This window comes from Schistocerca nitens, chromosome 3, assembly GCF_023898315.1.
Source record: "Schistocerca nitens isolate TAMUIC-IGC-003100 chromosome 3, iqSchNite1.1, whole genome shotgun sequence".
Lineage (NCBI taxonomy): Eukaryota > Metazoa > Arthropoda > Insecta > Orthoptera > Acrididae > Schistocerca > Schistocerca nitens.
The window spans coordinates 364,139,854-364,148,645 of NC_064616.1; positions in this window are offsets into that span (position 1 = coordinate 364,139,854).

The window sequence follows — 8,792 nt, forward strand, 5'->3', positions numbered from 1 at the left end:
AACTACAAAAACAACATCAATTTCGAGATGCTAAAGATGATAGCACAGTACCATAACACAACATCTATTTGCCATTTATACTACATGTAATATGAACGCTCAGCTGTCACACTTTGGGAACCAGTGACAATAATAATGTCCATATTAATGAACGCATGACCTTCACAACAGAATACGTTGTCCTCAGAACAACAGATGCTCAAAGCGACCTCCCTGCACGTCCAAACATTGGGCAACCTGCCGGATCATAAAGCTCTGGACCCTTCGCAGCAAAGATGCGTCCACAGTAACAAGAGCAGCATAAATACGCACTACCATTTCTTCCACATTTGTCGGGGGAGTAGAACACATGTGCTCCTTCAGGTGTGCCCACAGGAAGAAATCCAGGGGATTTTGGTCAGATGAACACGGTGACCATACAACTGGACCTCCATGTCCGAGCCATTTCTCTGGAAATGTTCTGTCCAAATACCGTCGCACATTAATTCCAGAGTGTGGAGGTGCACCATCAAGTTGGAACCATATCCTCTGCCGAAAATATAGTGGAACATCTTCCAGCACATCAGACAGATAGACTGAGAGGAATGAATGAGACCTTCATGCAGAGATTTGGTCAGGCAACATGTAAGGGCCCAAGCACCTGTCGCCCAATACTCCGACACAGACGTTAATACGAAAACAAACTTGATATCCATGCTCGTAGGTGATACGCAGGTTAAACTCACACCAATGGTGGGCATTGTGCATATTGAAGACACCCTCATGAGTGAATGCTGCTTCATCCGACCATATTTCGGTGTTCACAAAGTAATCGTTGGCTTCCTGTTGCTGTTGGAACCATTCACAGAATTGCATCCGCTGATGGCGATATGCAGAATGTAGGTGATGCGTGAAAGCATAATGATAGGGGTGCTGCCCATGCTCCTGCAACATGCTAACGGCTGTGTATTGTGAGACACGCAACTGCCTTGCTATGCTACGTGTACTTCGCTGAGGTTTTTGGTATATGACCTCCAGAATAGCTTCTTGAATAGCTGGAGTACGGCAAGTCCGTGGACGACCTCTGTCATGCGATGGTGGAAGAAGAGAACCTGACTCCCGAAGGCGCAGCTTCAGACGACGAAACATATTTTTATCTTTGTGGCATCAATGAGGATATCTAGCAGCATATTCACGACTGGCAACACCAGCCCGGTTATCAGATGCACTAAGGACCAGAAACATATCCACATATTCATTGTTTGTATATGCCATATGTCTGCAACACTGGTTTAGAGGTCGACAATGAGAAAACTCGATATGCGTACACATGTACATTGGAGTCTGTCATGTGCGTGTAACTCTGCTCTCAACTAGTCCCTGTCTGGTGGACACCGCATGCAGCATAAACACGCCATCAGTCCTGCATGCTGTTTCACCTAATGCACATTACTCCTCTGACAGATATTGTTCTGCATAATTCATCCTGAGACAGTTAATTGTGAAATGTTGGGTTTCGAATTACACTGTTTCTCTAAAGGTAATAGACGTGATGTTTCCATAACCTCATCGATTAAATAATAGTAATAAAAATAATGCATTGAGATACACACTAATCAGCATGCAGTTACTAAACTCAGTTAAACGTCCTGGCAGATTAAAACTGTGTGCCCGACCGAGACTCGAACTCGAGACCTTTGCCTTTCGCGGGCAAGTGCTCTACCATCTGAGCTACCGAAGCACGACTCACGCCGGCTCCTCACAGCTTTACTTCTGCCAGTATCTCGTCTCCTACCTTCCAAACTTTACAGAAGCTCTCCTGCGAACCTTGCAGAACTAGCACTCCTGGAAGAAAGGATACTGCGGAGACATGGCTTAGCCACAGCCTTGGGGATTTTTCCAGAATGAGATTTTCACTCCGCAGCAGAGCGTGCGCTGATATGAAACTTCCTGGCAGATTAAAACTGTGTGCCCGACAGAGACTCGAACTCGGGACCTTTGCCTTTCGCAGGCAAGTGCTCTACCATCTGAGCTACCGAAGCACGACTCACGGCCGCTCCTCACAGCTTTAGTTCTGCCAGTATCTCGTCGCCAGCGGACTAGGCTGGCACACAATGGAAGGCATATAAATTCTATGTGGCGTGAGTAGGCTGCTTCCCTACAGCTGGTATGTTAGGAGTCGCATGGCGAAGCCCGAGTGCACGAATTTCGCTTCATCCTGTATATACGCAGGGTGAATCACCTAAAACTTGTACCAGATATATTGCAGAAATGGAAAGTGCTATTGATGTGCGGTTTTCACAGAACTGATTGGTATACAGAGGCTTGTATTGTTAGCCAATGAACAGATTGTAATAATACTTAGACACTGTATTCTTGTGCAAACATTCACTTTTTTAAATAGATCAGTGCCTATTGACATTAATAAACGAGATGTAGGGAAAACTTCAATGTGAGTGGTGTCTGTGGCAGGCTTATAGTGCGACTCGTTTACGAGATATAGTATTTTCAAAAGTTCTCACACTGATGCTCGTACAGTACCTGTGGTAACACACATTAAAGAACGAAAGTGCATACACTAGTTATTTTGGAATATGGCTAATAACTAAACAATGGCTGTGTTCAAAGGCAATACACGCATCTGTTTTGGTATAAAACAACTGCTGCACATGTGCTCGCCTTTCATCAGAGATGTTCGAGTAGGTTGTAGAAATACTTCGTTGCATGTTATTGGGTATGGTAAGTATGTCCTTGTAGACAGTGTTTGTCAGCTTTCTCCACAGAAAAACGTTTGCAGGCATCAGTTCCAGGGAACAAGTTGGGCAAGGAACAGGTCCTTTGCGTTCAATCCAACGATTTGGAAACAATTCCTAAAGACATACTGTAGTACCTCATGCACTAAGTAATGGACAGCGATCACATTGGCACCACAAGTTCTTCTTAGTCTGCAGCGGAACAGTTTCTATCATCCATGGAAGATGGTCTGTTTGGAGGCTTGCGTGCATTCAGTGTTGCATCTATGAAAAATGGGCCTATGAGCTGGTGGTTCACTATCCCACTCCACATGCTTACACTCCATGGACACTGACGTTCCACCTGATGAAGCCAAAGCGGATTGTCAACAGACCAATAGTGAATGTTTCAGCGGTTTACCAGGCCATGACTGGTAAATGTGTCTTCATCACTCAATAAGATACATTATACATCTGGAGTAAGTATCCTGTTGTGATGCCCATGTATAGAAATTATCACGATTCTCATAATCATTTCCATGCAGCTCTTGATGGAGAGAGACGTCACAGGGGTGGAACCTGTGCTGATGGAGAACGTGTAAGACCCTTGCCTGACTCATCCGACTTCCTCATCCAATTGCACTGGAGCTAACATCTGGATCAACTGCAACATCAGCTAGAACATTAATTTCTCTTTCTTCTGTCGTCACTTGTTTCTCTCTGTTACCTTGTCTAGGTGTTACACTACCACTTTAATGTAACTGATTCGAGAGGTTAATAAATAATTGCCGAGTTGGTTGACATCTACTAGGATATCTTGCTGCAAACAGTGTACACGCATTCTTCCTACACTGTCCATACACCACAAGCATGTTGGCTTTCTCTGCTTTGGTAAATATCATCGTCCACTCTACCTACTGCTTGGACCGTCACACACTGACTAACAAGTCACAGTGCACTCAAGGAACACTCAAGCACACTGTAAGCAAATATAACAGCATAGTACCTAGCAACTGTGCAGGTCGAATGGCACAAACCTATGGCAGTGTGGAAATTTCTCAAAATGTAATATCTCTTAAACGACTCGCACTAGAGTCATGCAATTAACACTGTTGACATTTTAATTTAATCTGCTTTTAGTTTTTTACTGTTAATAGGGACTGTTTCATTTAAAAAAGTGTATGCTGCGCAAAAAATACACTTTGTAAGTATTAGTACAATCTGTTTCTTGACTAGTAATACGAGACCCTGGCCACCAATCCATTCTGTGAAAACCGCATATCAATAGTAATTAGTAATCGATAGTACTTTCCATTTTCGTAATATCTTCGGTGCAACTCTTAGGTGATCCGCCCAGTATATATATATATATATACGACGGAGAAAAATTGTGTCACGAAATTTTAACCCTAGATAGCTGATGCCAGTAGGAACCAAAATTACTGATGTTGAGTAGGTCGACAACAGACCATTTTAAACTATGGAAACTTGGCCCCACAAGCTCCGATTGGCTTTGGGATTGTCCTGTTGCCTGTATCCGGACACCTGACTTACAGGTTCGTGGCGCCCTCAATCGGTAATGCTGGAATTCAATATGGTGTTGGCCCACCCTTAGCCTTGATGATAGCTTGCATTCTCGCAGGCATACGTTCAATCAGGTGCTGGAAGGTTTCTTGGGGAATGGCAGCCCATTCTTCTTGGAGTGCTGCACTTTGGAGAGGTATCGATGTCGGTTGGTGAGGCCTGGCATGAAGTCAGCGTTCTAAAACATCCCAAAGCTGTCCTATAGGATTCAGGTTAGGACTCTGTGAAGGCCAGTCCATTAAAGGGATGTTATTGTCGTGTAACCACTCCGCCACAGGCCGTGCATTATAAAAAATTGCTCGATCGTGTTGAAAGATGAAATCGCCATCCCCGAATTGCTCTTCAACACTTGGAAGCAAGAAGATGTTTAAAACATCAATGTAGTTATAGTGCCAGGCAAAACAACAAGGGGTGCAAGCCCCCTCCATGGAAAACTCGACCACACCATTACACCACCGCCTCCGAATTTTACTGTTGGCAGTACACACACTGGCAGACGTCATTCACCGGGCATTCGCCATGCCTACATCCTGCCGTCGGATCGCCACGTCGTGTACCGTGTCACTCCACACAAAGTTATTCCACTGTCCAATTGCCCAGTGTTTACGCTCCTTACACCAAGCGAGGCGTCGTTTGGCATTTACCAGCGTGATGTGTGGCTTATGAGCAGCTTCTCGGCCATGAAATCCAAGTTTTCTCACCTCCCGCCTAACTGTCACAGTACCTGCAGTGGATCCTGATGCAATTTGAAATTCCTGTGTGGTGGTGTGGATAGATGTCTGCCTATTACACATTACGACCCTCTTCAGCTGTCGGCTGTGTCTGTCAGTCAACAGACGAGGTCAGCCTGTATGCTTATGTGCTGTATGTGTCCCTTCACATTTCCACTTCACTATCACATCGGAAACAGTGGACCTATGGATGCTTAGGAGTGTGGAAATCTCGCGTACAGACGTACGACACAAGTGACACCCAACCACCTGACCACATTTGAAGTCGATGATTTCTGTGGAGTGCCCTGTTCTGCTCTCTCCTGATGTCTAATGACTACTGAGGTCGCTGATATGGGGTACATGACAGTAGGTGGCAGCACAATGCACCTAATATGAAAAATGTTTGTTTTTGGGTGTGTCCGGATACTTTTGATCATATAGTGTGTATACACAGTGTGTTCGGAAATTCCCATTACAAACTTCTAGAACTTGGAGGGGAGAGTGAGTACATAATATTCTGAACAGGAACCCATGTCCAGAAAAGTGCCATTTCTGTACTACAACCATTTAAAACATATTGGTAACTAGATCGCTTCTACAAGTAATTTATTAGGTGTGGCCCAGTACATCACTTGTCTTACAGTTTCACTCATTAGTAACGAAAGAAACAAAAGTGAAAATTAACCATTTTTCACAAACATCATAAATACTCTTCAGTTTTGGGTGTGCAGCATCTCCTTGGAGTTCCTCAGCCATGCCTGCTGATTGCAAAGGTATGCGTTTCCCGAAGTTTTGAATAACAGTGGTGAAAAGTGTATGTGGTGGAGTCAGACATTATGTATAACGATCTTCACAAAGGCGACGAGCAGCTCTTCCATTCCTGTGAGCTTCACCATTAAGAAGGATCATGTCGGTGTATTCTGCAAATGTGTACTCAACAACGTTTCTCAGACACTCATGGACATGTGAATGAGGCTTGAACCAGATCAGAAAGGTAAGACAGACTCAAATGACATCAGCTGATCTGACATAAGCACCCCCACCATGACTTCCCAGGTTATGTTTCTGGACATGGGTTCCAATCAAAAATATTGTATACTTATCCCCTCTACAAGCCATATAAGTTCGCAATAGGAGTTTTTGAATCATATTGAACAACTTGACGATGTCCCTCACACCATATCCTTCCTGCAGCAGACCTTGTGAAATGCTATATCCACCCGTATTTCTACCAAGACCATATATCCTCACCATCTCACCCTCTTCCCACAAGTCTTAGTCGTCCTTCTCTAATTCCATTGCATTTACCACTCCTTACTGTGAACCTATGACCAGGGTAACCTCACACACCACTGGCTATTACAGAGACATATCAGTAATTTACTAAAGGAAATGAAACGCGGGGACTGGGACACATGAGCCAGACTCAACAGTACAGACAACATAAACTCTTATAAGTACTAGAAAGCGTTCCACCGACTCATAGGGTCCGCAGCTCGTGGTCTCGCGGTCGCTTTCTCGCTTCCCAAGCACAGGGTCCCAGGTTCGATTCCCGGCAGGGTAAGGGATTTTCACCTGCCTTGAGATGACTGGGTGTTTGTGTTATCCTCATCACTTCATCATCACTCATGAAAGTGGCGAGATTGGACTGAGCAAAGGTTGGGAATTTGTACAGGCGCTGATAAGCGCGCAGTTGAGTGCCCCACAAACTAAACATCATCATCATCATCATCATCATCCGACTCATAGGCAATAACCCCATACCACACTACGCGTTCCTCCACAACAACCATCCCTTACCTGATTTCCTGAGCAAAACTAATTACTTTGTATAGCTATTATCAGTATTATCAATAGCCTTTAAACCAGAAGCACGTAAATGCCGAACACAGCTAAAACAACTTCTCTCTGTGAGTCGTTCTAATCAGCTGCCTGCGCAGCAGCCTGATCCAGACCCTCAGCATTACTGGTTATCAATATCACAAGCTTATCAGCACTGGAAACTGTATTCTCTGAAACCTGAGCCAGTGTCCTAGTAAAACTAGGGACGCCAGCCCCAGAAAGGCACCATAAGTGCACAAAGTCACTACTATATGGCCCCTGTTGTGTATGTGCAAATCATGGGCCGTGACTAACAGAGGTGCACAGAAGTGTCCTGCACAGAGAGCATCCCAGGATGAGCATGAGAGCTACAACACCAAGAATCACTTCTCGATTTTTGGCAAGAGCAGTGTCTAGCTTTTTCTTTTTTTCAGTAATTAGATTTATTTATTTATGATAATTTACAGTCAAATTACCAACAGGACTTACAGCTTCATTAACACCAGATGGTTTACCCCATACATAAATAGCTTGATGTTGTTCAACCTTGTGATGTCCATGAGTCATCAGTACCACTTGCAAAAACACAGGGACCCTCAAGAAAAGCATGTGAAGCAATGCCTTTTTCTTGGACTTGATTTTTTGTAATAGGGATATTGGTATGTCTTATTTTTACTGTACAATGTCTTTTGCATTGAGGACTCATGGACTTTGTAAGGCTCATCAAAGTGGATCTGTTTATGTGTCGTGTAAAGGTCCTGATGTTAAGTTGTAAGATTCGTTGGCGATTTTACTGTATATTATTATAACTAAAGAACCCTGATTCCCACACAAAAAAACTAAAATTTATCTTGCCAAAGGCCGAGATGCGATTCTTGGTATTGTAGCTCTCAGCAGCACCCTGGGATGGTCTCCATGTGAGGCTCTCCTGCACATCTCTATGAGTCGCGGCCCACGATTTGGCCAGGGCAACAATGGGTCGTATATTATTGTGGTTTGTCTACTTGTGGTGTTCACTAGCGGCTGGCGTCTGTAATCTTACTAGGATACTGATGCAGATTTCGGAGAATCCGGTTTCTGCTGCTGATAAACTTGCAATTTTGATAACACCCAGCATTTATAAGGGTGGCCATATTCAGTCATGTTGAGACTCTGGACCGGGCTGCTGCACAGGCAACTGATTTGGACAACTCACAGACATGAGTCGTTTTAGGCATGTTCAGCGTTCACCCTCTACTGTTTACAAGGCCTTTGATAATATTGAAATTAATACAGTGACCAAGCAGAAACATAAAGTGAAGGTGGTGGTGGTGGTTAGTGTTTAACGTCCCGTCGACAACGAGGTCATTAGAGACGGAGCGCAAGCTCGGGTTAGGGAAGGATTGGGAAGGAAATCGGCCGTGCCCTTTCAAAGGAACCATCCCGGCATTTGCCTGAAACGATTTAGGGAAATCACGGAAAACCTAAATCAGGATGGCCGGAGACGGGATTGAACCGTCGTCCTCCCGAATGCGAGTCCAGTGTGCTAACCACTGCGCCACCTCGCTCGGTAAAGTGAAGGCGAAAGGCATTGCTTCACATACTGTCCTTGATGCTCCCTGTGTTTTTGCAGATAGAACTTTTAATTTTCAGTTACAAAGGATGATAAATTTAGTCGTGGTACTCGATGGCTTACCATTGCTATTGTTCCCTGAGTCAAATACTTTAAATTTGTTAACCTTTATAAGAGAAAAATTCAAAACCGTCCTGCAGAAACACAGGGACAATCAAGGACAGTATGTGGAGCAATGGCTTTCACCTTCACTTTATTTTTCTCCATGGCCGCAGGGTTATCAATAGTCTTGTAAACAGTAGTGCGTGAACGCCCAACATGCCTAAGACGATGGATCTTTGTGACTCATTCAAAACAGTTGCCTGTGCAGCAGTCTGATCCCGACTGGCAGGTCGCCTGGACGCGGCTAAA